Source organism: Mauremys reevesii, linkage group 2 (assembly GCF_016161935.1).
Source record: "Mauremys reevesii isolate NIE-2019 linkage group 2, ASM1616193v1, whole genome shotgun sequence".
Classification (NCBI taxonomy): domain Eukaryota; kingdom Metazoa; phylum Chordata; order Testudines; family Geoemydidae; genus Mauremys; species Mauremys reevesii.
In genome coordinates, this window is record NC_052624.1 from 84,533,434 (window position 1) to 84,546,513 (window position 13,080).

The window sequence follows — 13,080 nt, forward strand, 5'->3', positions numbered from 1 at the left end:
AGGTAGGCAAAGATGTTGATGTGGAATTTTTTTGGCTACAGATGTGCAAACCTGATATTTCTCAAACTAAGGACTAATTAAGATACTAGAAGCTTAAGTATATATATATACTTTATGGATGCAGCTAGAGATCCATTTTGATAGTCTGTGTGTGGATATAGCGGAGCCTTTGAAAAGTTAGGTTGTGGAAATGAAAAGCCTTGAGGATTTTCAGAAAGGCTTAGATCTGTCCAGATAGAACGTTATTGTGCATCTGACATCTAGAGTATGTAGAATAGTCTCTTCTGTGTTCCCGTGAGGTTTGGTATAAAATGTAAGAAGGTGGGTCAGTTGATTTAGATGAAAGGAAGATGATATTTTGGGTAGGAATTTTGGGTACAGTCTCAAGGTGACCTTGTCCCTAAAAAATACAGTGTATGGGGAATGAGCCTTGACAACCCCTATCTCTCTTACTTACTGGGTGGAAGTGATTGCAACTTCATTGATAGATGAAGTAGGGAACAGGGTTCGAATAGCCAGCAGGTAAGGCATTTGAGCACCAGATTTAGGTCCCATGTTGGGGAAGGATGGCATAATTCCAGATAAACATTCTATATACTGGTGAGAAAGTGTTTGGTGGTTGGATATGTGAATACTATTACTCCGTTGATCGTATGATGGAAGGCGGTAATGGCCGCGAGGTGTACTTTAATGGAACTTGTTGACAGTCCCAAGTTCTTTAACTCCAGTATGTATTCCAACACTAACGGGAGCGGTGCGGAAACTGTGGTTATTGGTTTGCTCTGACACCATAAGGAGAACCTTTTCCATTTTTGGAGGTAAATCTTACACGTGGTTGATCTCCTGCTGTTTAGTAGCATGTGTTTAACCTATTTTGAGCAAGCTAACTTGTCATGATGGAACCATGTAGGAGCCATGCCTTCAGGTGAAGTTTTTCCAGATTCAGGTGGAGAATCTGACTGTCGGCCTGTGAGAGAAGATCCGTCCAAAGTGGGAGAGTTTGTGGAGGCCCTATAGCAATGTGTATCAGGTAAGGGTACCAGGTCTATCTGCGGCACGTCGGGGCTATCAGTATGAACTTGGCTTTGTCAACACATATCTTGTGTATCACCCATGAGAGCAGCAGTATCGGTTGGAATGTATTAAAGAGTGATGTATCTCATGTGATTAGGAAGGCATCCCCCAGTGATCGAGGTCTCAGTCCTGCTCTTGAGCAAAAAAGTGGGCATTTGTGATTTCATGATGTCGCGAATAAGTTGATGGGAGAAAAGCCCCATTGTTGGAATATGGATTGTAAGACTCTGCTGTTCAGTTCCCATTCATGGCCCTGTGAAAATTGTCTGCTCACTGTGTCCACCATCGTGTTCTGGCAACAGAGGAGGTAAGAAGCTGAAACATTTATATTGTGGTTTATGCAGCAGTTCCACAGCCTCACGGCCTTGATGCATAAGGAGTGAGAGTGGGCTTCTCCATGTCGATGTATACAGAACATGCAGGCGATGTTGTTGGTCATCACATGTACTGTTTCATTCTTTATCAGTGGGAGGAAGTGAAGACAGGTGTTGCGAATTGCACATAATTCTAGGAGGTTGATGTGTAATTGAGTCTCTGTAGAAGACCATCTCCCTTGGATCATATGCTGATTCAGGTGGGTGCCCCAGCCACTCAACGAGGCATCTATTGTGATCATTATGGATGGCGGGTCCTGGTGAAAGCGGACCCCCATGCATACATTCTCCCATAGGCGGTGGGTGAAGCTTTCCCTTTGCCCTGCCTCTTCTGGCCGAGGCCCCACCTCTTCCAGCCAAGGCCCTACCTCTTCATGGCCTCCAGCCATGATGGCCTACGTATTACTATGGCGGTGGCTGTTTTTCTAGCCACCATGTCTGCCACATCAAGGCTCACTTGTAGTGCCATTTTGGCGACCAGCTGTCCTTCGATTTATATGACTTTGCACTGTGCACTCCTCTCCTCTGGAGGTCATTAATACATTAATTCAGTTTGCCATAATTATCATAGTCATATTTGGCTAGGATCGCGCTTTAGTTTGGAACTCAGAATTATAGGCTCACGAAAGAACAGACCTTTCATCTGAAGAGGTCGAGTCTTTTACACTCTGTCATGTGGAGTGGATCTATACTGCGGTTGTTTGCTGCATATGTTTACTGCCTCTACTACTAGGGAGTTGGGGGTGGGGGTGAGAAAAAAGGAAGACCATACCCTGGGCATGTAATAGTTTTTGTCTGCCCTCTTACATGTTGGTGGGGTAGTAGCTGGTGTTTGCCAAGCAGTCTCTGCTGGATCCATGATGGCATTATTTTTGGGCAGCCCTATTTTAGAAGTTGACGATGTTTGGAGAATGTGGAGGAGTTTGTGCCGGGTTTCCTGCATCTCCTTGAGTGGAATATCCTGACTCTGTGCTGTCCTTTTAAACAGTTGTCCATGGTGGGAGGTGGGGGAATTATGGCTTCATCTAGAGACGATGAAGACTTTTGTGCAGGTGATGTTATGTCCTGCTTGGTGCCCTCTTCCCTCTCATCCCCTGTTTGCCCCTGGGCTTCAGAGGTCTCCAGTATGGAGAATGGTGGTAGTGATTTCATCTCTGGGTGGGGTTGAAGGTCTATTGTAATGAGCCCTTTATGCTGCCCATAGGTCCAGAATGGCCACTGCATGGGAAAGGCCATGGGTGGGCCCATCCCTGGTTGCCCATACCAAAGTTGCATGTCTTGTCCATAGGGGGCCTTTGATTTTCTGGGTCCCCAGGGTAGTCTGCATTCAGTGGGTGAAGAGTGGTGTGAAGAGAAGGCACTCTCTTTCTGTTTGTCATCCTTGTTGCTAGAGAACAGCGGGGCGGTGGGTGAGGCTGATTGATCTGGTGTTGTATGCTCAAGGGAGCCATCAGTGCAGAAGAGTACTGAAGATACCATGATGTCTTTTTGTTGTAGGAATTGGTGTGGTGCCATTGGTTTTGGTGCTGTCATTGTTTTAGATGGGACTGTTGATGGTGCCAATGACTTGTGGCCCGACTTGTTCAGTGCGAATGGTGCCATCTTGGCTCTGTCTGTCGGTGTCATTAGTGTCGTCGTCACCGGTGGTGGAGGCATAGCTACTGCTGAGGGCTTTGGTGCAGTGTCTCTCACTGATGTGGTCGGTGCCATAGAGGAGGAGGCAGTCTTAGTTATGTGCGTCGACTCCTTGATCTTCCTATGGGACTAGGCAGAGATCCTGGTGCAGACAGCACCAGAGGTGACCAGTGCCTCAAAAGTGCTCACCCATGGAGTGGACGGCACTGAGGACAGCAACCTAGCAGGAGACTGCTTCTTTTTATTTGGCTCTCTCTACTGTGAGGTTGTAGCTCTTTTCCTCAACCTTTTAGAGGAATGAGCATTGTCTTTAGTTGAAGGCGATGTACCCAACGAGCTCCCGGTGCAAGGAGTCTGTTGCCCTGGATCGGGGGCCGGTCAGAGAGATTTTTCCATCAGAATAAGTTTTAGACAGAGGTCTTGATCATGTCTGGCCCTCGCCTTCAAATTGCTGCAGTGAGTGCACTTCTGGGGAATGTGCGACTCACTGAGGCAGCGAACACAGAGAGAATGACTGTCTGAGATGAGCATAGCATCGTGGCACAAGCCACATCTTTTAAAACCTGGGGAACCAGGCATTGTTGAGTGGGGTTAAGTGATCCCCGCTCTGAGGAAAGTTGGGGTTTTTTTGTTTTTTTTTTTGTAACTGACTAAGACTAACCAAACTAACACTAATTATACTAGGAAAAAAATTAAACTATTTCTAACTATGTTTCTCTAGGTTTGTGAGAGACATTGGGACACCACCACAGAGCTCCATCTCAGGCCGAGGATGGTTGAGAAGGAACTGAGGGAGTCGGGTCACTCGCACACTTGATGAGACGTCCATGGCGCCACAAGATGACTACCGCCTATGCATGACCCAGACAGACACTGCTACTGGGATGCACTGACTCCTGAAGTGGAGCACCCACAGGGACAGCAGTTGAAGAAGTTACAGTTATGTTTACTGAAACCATTTTCAAAGTCTTCTATATGCACTCTGACAAATATTGCAGTCAATAATTTATTTAATATTTGCACAAATCCTTTTGTTATATAACCACAAGGAAGTTGACATGTTTATTTTGCCCTAATCAGTAAAGCTGAATTAATCTTAGGGATTTCATAAAACAGAACAAAACAGATGTCAATTTAGCCTCATCTTTTATAGTAATTATTTTCTAAGCACTAACTGCTGCTATATTCCAGAATGTAAATAGTTAGATAAGGGAACTTCAGAGAGTTTTAACATAGTCACATTGAACAGAGGAGATTGTTTTAGAGCTAGGTTGTGAATAGAGTTTTTGTTCCTCTTTCAGAGCTGTGGTTTCTACTAAAAGAAATCGCTCATCCAACTGGCACGTCTTGGTGAAAAAAGTCATTATATACAGATGAAAGGGGTGGGAAAATCACATTTTAATAAAGGCAACCATATCATTCTATTATTCTCAACAAAAATGTTGAGGAACAATATGCAAATTCTTGGAAGCAGAAATGGGCACTTTTTAATCTATTTTTAACTGAATATTGGAAGTCTCTGTAATCCTACAGTGATAAACTTGATTTTTAAAAATAATTAGTATGACTCATTACAGAAACATTGTTATATTCATTGCAATACTTCAGTATAACAACCAGCCTATTTTAAAATAAATTTTCATTGAAATAGAAAAATCTCTGTGTGGCAATATTTTTCATACCACTTGCCCCTCCACTTTTATGAATTTTCCAGAAAAGGTTAAATGGATATATACCCACTATATCAGTGCTCAAATTAACAACAGAAACAAAAGCACAGTAGCCAGCATGTTCTAGATCCCTCTTTGCATGCAATTAAGATCTATTTTCTGTCACTCTAGGCACTGGTAGGAAGAAATTATTCCACACTTCATTAAAAAAAAAAAAAAAGCAGTGATATGCCAAATATTGCCTGTTTGTGACTAGTCTAAAAGCTCATTCAGTCCATACTCCTAATGAAGTCAAAAACTCATTTTACATGCTCTGGGTTGCTTTAAAGTGATTTAAAATGCCAGTGATGGGCCTGATCCTTGCCCACCTAAATCATGAGTTTTAGGTGGGCAAGGAATGTAGTATCAAGGGCAAAGATTATAAATTCAGAGACCAGTAGAGTGTTTTGTTTAATAAAACTAAGCATTTTTCATATTTAGGCCTTGATTGAGCAAATCTTATCCAGGTTGAAACACTTACTCTGACAAGTAGACCTATTAATGTCACTGAGACTACTTCATGTAAGTGCTCACAAAAGTGAGGAATGGTTGCACAATCAGGTCCTTATGAAATAGTGATGAATTTGTGTTATACTTTAGAGTACACTGAAAATTGTCAGTAGTAATTAACATAAACTGGTCTCTAGCCCCCAATACATATATCGTTATTTTTCATGAACTACAAAAACTTGTGCATTTGACATAAATAAATGACATTCTCACAATAGCTAACAGAGTGTTCTTTTAATCAGGGAGCCTCTTCCATTTATTGGATGCACTTGAAGAATACCCATTTCTAAAAATGGAGAATCTGTATCACAGATCTCATCACAGGGCATTGTGATAAAGCAGGAGTAAGAGCTGCAGAGCTAGTCCAATCAGACTCTCTAAATTTGAGATAGGCCTGAGCTGCAAAACTGAGGTTTGAATCTAGAGTTTGAACTCTAGCCAAAATTTAGGGCTGCTCACATTTGTGGTTTTGATTTGGCCCTTTATAGAGATAGAGACTAGGATGCAAGATCTGGGTTCAGATTCAGAAATTCACAAAAATCTATAGTATTGAGATCTGATACAGTCCTTGCTCAAGCAAGATTCCCACTGAATTTAATAATAGCAAAGAGTCCTGTGGCACCTTATAGACTAAGAGACGTATTGGAGCATGAGCTTTTGTAGGTGAATACCCACTTCGTCGGATGCCCACGAAAGCTCATGCTCCAATACGTCTGTTAGTCTATAAGGTGCCACAGGACTCTTTGCTGCTTTTACAGATCCAGACTAACACGGCTACCCCTCTGATACTGAATTTAATGGGAGTGTGCCGAGTAAGAGCTGCAGGGGTATGCCTCCATTTAGGAATAAAGAACTTTTTTGGCAGTATTTACAAATGCACTTAAATATGCAAACAATCCTGAAGCATAACATGTTCAAAACAGTCATCTAGAGTATTCATGTATTGTTGAAAAAAAGAGATGTGTACCTCACCAGGCTACAGTAATATACAACTCTCCCAGCTTGTGATGAAAATACCCATTAATTAAACATATATAAGGGAAGGGAGCTGTGGATTGATCATCTACTTCATTTCTGCAAGCAGGGGAGGTAGACTTTGGCATTTCTGCAAGCAGAGGAGATAGATGAATCAATTAGACTTTGCCATCTAGGAAGAGTGAGTTACGGAAGACCCTCTTGGATAGTGAGGAAGCTCATCCATAGAGAGACTGGGCTCTGCGGGGTTTCAAGGAGCAAGAGAGTTAGGAGCCAATGTTAGTAACATTCTCTGCAATGTAGGCACATACCTTAATGTTGCTTGATGAAGTAGACTGGGTTTGTGCAGGCATGAGGTAGACAATCAGAGACCACCTATTTTCAACATCTAAATATCAGAATATTATAATTGGTTTCAGTGTTTACCAGTCCATGGTATTCTGCACTTTAGATGCCAAAAATATATATGGTCATGAACTGTCATGGGAATGGCATTTACATACATGTATAAAAATTTAGAAAATGAACATGCAATATAAGTGAATAGCACAGGGTACAAACGTTTTCCACAACATCTTAAAATGAACATACAACTCATTGAATGTCCTGCCACAAAGAGGCAGCCTCCACCAAAGAATAATGCATACAAGCTTTCTGAGATTGGGAAACGGTTGGGGACCTTTGTCTGAATGAAGATCAGCACCCACCCATCATAAAATAGGTTTCTGCAGTCTCTTGTTAACAGTGTGTTGATTTCAATGGGAGTTTTGTCTGAATAAGAAGTACAGGTCTGGGTCCTATGTATATTCAAGTGCAAATAATCCAACCATGACCTATGATGTGGTTAAATAACTGTAATTTTTCTGTATCTAAAAGATTTTTCCAGTTTTAATTAAGATTAACTGCAGTTATCCCTTTAATGCACATCCACAACAGTTTTAACTGCAGTTTAATTGCCTTCCCCGTCATTAACTAGTAGTTGATTTTATTTGAATCCTAGTCCTGTCAACCCCAAAACAAACAAACAAAAACTATACTATTAAATCTGACAATTTAAAGTGTTCCACGGTTATTGTTTCTTTTAGGTGTTACTTGTCATTAGGGAGAAAACCAAGGTCCTAATAAAAAGAAAGACCAATATTACATTATTAGGTAATAACACTGTACAGTTTAATCTTTTCACACTGGGAGCTGAATTTTGCCATCACAGCATCCATAACTGGCAATGTATGCACCAAATCTACCAGCCCCAGTGAGAACTAAATCAAAGGCACAGCATGAAGTATATTAGTTTTAGCTTTATCCTGTAGCTAAAAAATGAAGTTCCTGGCACTTCTACCAGTTCCCCGTTTAGTTGGTGGTGGTGGGCGAGCGAGTCATTGACTCCTGAGAGCCATCATATACAGTAATGTTCGATTTCTCTGCTGCTGTTTCCATAACATATTGTGTTTTTTATGGGACAGGATTGTTAGCCCTGTGCCTAACCCCCAACCTGGAGGACCACGGTGTCTGTTTTGTTTGGCCTCTCCCCCAAAGACCAATCTGGCATGGTTGAACCTGCCAGGAGCAAAAAGCCCCTACCAACACAGATTCTGGAGATTGTTAGAGCATGGAAGATGTTCTGCCCTGACAAGGCATGGACACCAGAGGACAGAGGACTGAAAATCAACCACAATAAGACAGATATCATGACCTTTAATATTGCCCCACCATCAGCAGTATTGATAGAGGATTATGTTCTCACCAATATAGAAACATCCATATACTTGGGCAGCACCATCAGCCAGGACGGTGGAACAAACCAAGACATCCGGAGCAGAATCAATAAAGCCAGAAACACCTTCAGAAGCATAAATACAGTCTGGAAATCATCAAAATACAACAAAACCAAACTCAAGACTTATCAGAGCTGTGTACCTTCAACACTACTTTATAGTGCAGAAGACTGGGAAATGAGAAAGTATGACATGTCCAAACTGTCTTAGTTCCATACAACCTGCCTCAGAAAAATCCTCCGTATCTTTTGGCCCAGAACAATCTCAAACCAAGATCTGTTCACACAGTGTAGCCAAGAAGATATGAGCACCATTGTTGCCAGGAGGCGTTGGAGATGTATTGGCCAGGTGTTTCGGATGGACACTGATTCCATCACCAGAATAGCAATAAGATGGACACCTGAAGGTAAGCGAAAACGGGGCCGCCCAAAAAAACATGGCGAAGAGCTGTGGAAGTCGAGCTGAAAAACCTGGGGTACAGCTGGGGAACCATTGAAAGACTTTCCAGAAACAGACAGGAGTGGAGGAGCTTCGTTGCTGCCCTAAATGCCACAGGTGTAATGAGAACATGATGATGGTGGTGGGGGGGGGAGCAAAGGAAGCACAATTTGCATAATAATGAATCATTGTTTAAAAGACTTTAGGTTTTCAACAGTAAAAGCAAGACCTAGTAATAAATCTCTTCTTAAAGAGATGATCAATTTATTAAAGTTTTCAAAAACTATGAAAAGTCAATAAAATTATTATATTAATTATAAGGTTATCATAAGCTTCTGTGTCTATTTAGTCAATGCTTCTAAGGAAATTCAAAAGGCAGATGATTGTGAAGAAGTATGTTGTGACACCTCTATAACATCCACCCTTGTAAAATTCTACTCACTTGGAGGAAGTAAGTTTATTTATTTAATTTTGTAGCAAGTTTATATATAAGTGAATCATGGTAAATGATGTGGGAGTAAAATTTTGTGCCTAGGCTGGTAAATTTTCATGACAATTTTGGAAGGTCGACATGAGACATATTGTGTAATGTTAAAAGTATTTCTGTGTTGTAATCTAATCTGATCTAACCCGATACACACACATCACTTATATCAAATAAAATATATATTCATTATGGAAGAATCTGCAACATATCACTGCTTAGGAGTCACCTTGTTCAAGGTTGAAATATGCCTTCCATACAGAGCCCAGCTTTTGACACCTTTTAATTTTTTTATGGGAGTGTAGTCTAGTAGTTAGAATATGAAACTGTGCAGGCCAGATTCATTCCTGTATCAATGCAATCTATCACAGGGAACAAAGGGAAGAAACATGTGCCTTCTTTCCACATCCCGGGGCTGCCAGAGGCCAGCTTGATCCTTGGCACAGGTTACAGCCACTATGATGGCTGCCCTAACTTGTACCACTATTCCCATGGTCCACTGTAGTACTGCACCAGCACAGAATAGCTGATGCAAAAGAACAATGTGGCCATACCTCCACCTTCTCCCACTCCACCTCTTTCCTTCAGAATCCTTCAGGAGTTGGGACTCAGAGCTACATAGCCAGCTTTGCATGTGCCAGGAAAACCTTTCTGCTAAGGCTTAGGCCTGGTCTACACTACGCATTTAAACCGGTTTAGGAGCATTAAACCGATTTAGCGCCACACCCGTCCACACTAAGGGGCCCTTTATATCGATATAAAGGGCTCTCTAAACCGGTTTCTGTACTCCTCCCCAACGAGAGGAGTAGCGCTAATATCGGTATTACCATATCGGATTAGGGTTAGTGTGGCCGCAAATTGACGGTATTGGCCTCCGGGCGGTATCCCACAGTGCACCACTGACTACTCTGGACAGCAATCAGGACTCGGATGCAGTGGCCAGGTAGACAGGAAAAGCCCCGTGAACTTTTGAATATCATTTCCTGCTTGCCCAGCGTGGAGCTCTGATCTGCACGGGTGGCGATGCAGTCCCAAATCCAAAAAGAGCTCCAGCATGGACCGTACGGATGTGATCGCTGTATGGGCAGACAAATCTGTTCTATCAGAGCTCTGTTATAGATGACGAAATTCCAAAGCATTTAAAAAAAAATCTCCAGACAGAGGGCACAGCAGGGACTCAGCACACTGCTGCGTGATAAGCGTAACGGAAAGCCAAAGAATCAAATGGACGCTCATGGAGGGAGGGACGGGGGACTGAGGACTCAAGCTATCCCACAGTTCCTGCAGTCTCCAAAAAGCATTTGCATTCTTGGCTGAGCTCCCAATGCCTGTAGGGTCAAACACATTGTCCGCGGTGGTTCAAGGCATAGCTCGTCAATTTACCCCACCCACCCACCCCCAGAAGGAAAAGGGAAAAAAATTGTCTCTTGATTCTTTTAAATGTCACCCTATGTCTACTGAATGCTGCTGGTAGATGCGATGCTGCGGCACTGAACTGTAGCATCCTCGCCCCCACTCCTTGGTGGCTGATGGTACAATATGACTGATATCCATCGTCATCATCAGCCTTGTGGCAGATGGTATAGTACAGAAGGACTGGTATCCGTCCTCATCATCAGCCCATGAGTGCTACTACTTCCCAGTAGATAGTACAGAACGGCTGGTAACCGTCTTCATCATAGCAACAGGGGGCTGAGCTCCATCAGCCCCCGCCCTTCATGTGTAAAGAAAAGATTCTGTTCTGCCTGGACTATCATAGCAGTGGGATGCTGGGCTCCTCTCCCCCACACTGCTTAATGTCCTGTCTGGACTATCATAGCAGCTGGAGGCTGCCTTCCCCTCATTTTATCTCACTAACAAGTCACTGTTTCTTATTCCTGCATTCTTTATTACTTCATCACACAAATGGGGAGACACTGCAACGGTAGCCCAGGAAGGCTGGGGGAGGAGGGAAGCAACAGGTGGGGTTGTTGCAGAGGCACCCCCTGTGAATGGCATGCAGCTCATCGTTTCTGCGGGATCTGACACAGAGCGGCTGTGCTCTCTGGTTCTCTGATACACTGGTTCTCTAGTACACTTGCCCCATATTCTAGGCAGGACTGATTCTATTTTTAGATACCATAAAGGAGGGATTGACTCAGGGAGTCATTCCCATTTTTGTCTTTTGCACCCCCGTCCGATCTCAGCCAGGGGCACCTATGACAGCAGCAGATGGTACAGCACAGAAGGACTGGTAACCATCATCTCATTGCCAATTTACAATGGCATGGTAGATGGTACAGAACGGCTGATAACCATCTCTGCTATCATGCAAAAGCAAATGAATGCTGCTGTGTAGCGCTGCTGAATCGCCTCTGTCAGCGGCATCTAGTACACATACGGTGACAGTGACAAAAGGCAAAACAGGCTCCGTGGTTGCCATGCTAATGGCGTCTGCCAGGGCAATCCAGGGAAAAAGGGCGCAAAATGATTCTCTGCCGTTGCTTTCCCAGAGGAAGAAGTGACTGACGACATTTACCCAGAACCACCCGCAACAATGATTTTTGCCCCATCAGGCACTGGGATCTCAACCCAGAATTCCAAGGGGCGGGGGAGACTGCGGGAACTATGGGATAGCTAGAGAATAGCTACCCACAGTGCAACGCTCCAGAAATCGATGCTAGCCTCGGACCGTGGACGCACACCGCTGAATTAATGTGCTTAGTGTGGCCGCGTGCACTCGATTTTATACAATCTGTTTTACTAAACCGGTTTATGTAAAATCGGAATAGTCCCGTAGTGTAGACGTACCAATAGTCTTAGGGATGGGTAAGGAAGTCAAAAAGGGAGAGAACAACTTCTGGCTATAGAACACTGGAGAATGCCACAAAAGTGGAACTCTGGGGTTCCTGACCTAACTCTGCCATTGACTGTGTGACCTTGGCAACTTCTCTGCTATTTTTAATAAGGGTGTGTTAATATATAACCGCCTTAGAGAGTTATTGTGAAGCTCAATTAACATTTGCAAAGTGCTTTGAAGCCTTTGGCAAAAGGCACTTGTAAATGCATTCAGTGATTCAATAGATTCTATACAAACAAAAAAACAACACTCCCAACCTTCCTCCTCCAAAATCTAAACATTTAAAATATATTAAACTCCCTTCCTCATTGCACTAAGAGGAAAATATTTACAACAAACTGGTTTTATATTCTCAGAAAACTAATTCTGAACCACCACCTCAGCTTGTAACTGGTTGCAGTGTCTTCTTTACTCTACAGCATTCCATATTTCCATCTCCTAACTAGCCACCATTATAAATTTCTGCCTTCCTGCTTGTGAACCTGATTATCATGCAGTTTCTGGCCCTGACTTATTAACGTGCACAGAGTACCTGTGAAATGGGAGGGGGAAGCTGAGCTGGAATTAACTCTCTGTTTGCCAGTGACCAACATTTTCACTGCACCCTGTCACAGCACTATAACAGTATAAATTATTATATAATATTATGACTATTTGAAATAAACTCTTTTGACCTAAAGTTTCTCATCTGTAGTCCAAAAAAACAACAAACAAACCCACCTCTTTACTCTTTCTGAAAGACATATCACGTGCATAATCCCAAACTCCACATTCAAGAAAAATTTCTCATCTCCCACTGACTTGGTTGTCCTGCATAAGATGTCTGAAGTTAGATTTCATATGTCTCATATAAATGGTAATGCTTACAGTTGGTTTACTTCATAAATTACTGGACAATAAGAACAGGAACATTTAAGTAATCAGTGTGTAAACAGTGGAGAATTAATATGATATCATCCAGACAATGAAGTAGGGAAAAATATTTTTCAGTCACTTCCTCACTAAAAATAGATGTCTCATGAATCATAAATATACTAACATGTCAAGCAGATAACATTAGTGAGGTCAAGTGGAAAAATGACACTCATTACAAGGAACAAAACATATGATAAGAGAAAGAATTGATCCATTATAATGAGTCATGTCTACCTAACTACTATGACTCATGCCCTTTATGGACTGTGAGAGGTGGAGCAAAAAGAGACTAGAAATAAATGCACCCAGAGAGGCATAGAGAGAAAGCATAAAAGCATAGCAGAAAACCAGA